The sequence below is a fragment of the Dinoponera quadriceps genome, unplaced genomic scaffold (genome assembly GCF_001313825.1).
Source record: "Dinoponera quadriceps isolate SergipeBrazil2010 unplaced genomic scaffold, ASM131382v1 scaffold10224, whole genome shotgun sequence".
Taxonomy (NCBI): domain Eukaryota; kingdom Metazoa; phylum Arthropoda; class Insecta; order Hymenoptera; family Formicidae; genus Dinoponera; species Dinoponera quadriceps.
In genome coordinates this window covers 1,462-1,673 of record NW_014563984.1, presented here as the reverse complement: position 1 = coordinate 1,673, position 212 = coordinate 1,462, and the positions used below count along the sequence as shown (strand labels likewise).

The 212-nt window shown below is 32.1% G+C and overlaps 1 long non-coding RNA gene across 2 annotated transcripts in view; it reads left to right on the top strand.

Moving 5' to 3' along the window:
- LOC106751255 overlaps positions 1-212 on the top strand; it is a 1,673-nt gene continuing 1,461 nt past the window's right edge. The window contains exon 1 of one of the 2 annotated variants that reach the window (XR_001375033.1): positions 1-52. This is a non-coding gene — a long non-coding RNA (uncharacterized LOC106751255). Of the gene's footprint in view, positions 198-212 lie in introns of both variants that reach the window. The other variant, XR_001375032.1, reaches the window with a different exon arrangement.

The window sequence follows — 212 nt, the reverse complement described above, 5'->3', positions numbered from 1 at the left end:
TGAAGAGTTATCTATTGCACATACGGAGGGTAATTCCACGGAAACACCTGATGTAAATCGCTCAAGTGAAGATAATGTTATACAATCGTTAAAAAATCGTGCATTAGATGCTGATAAAACGGCTAGAGCAGATAAATCACTCCAACAAAATAAATTATGTATACTTTAAAATGGTTTAAATGTAGCCAAGGAAAACAGTATATATATATATC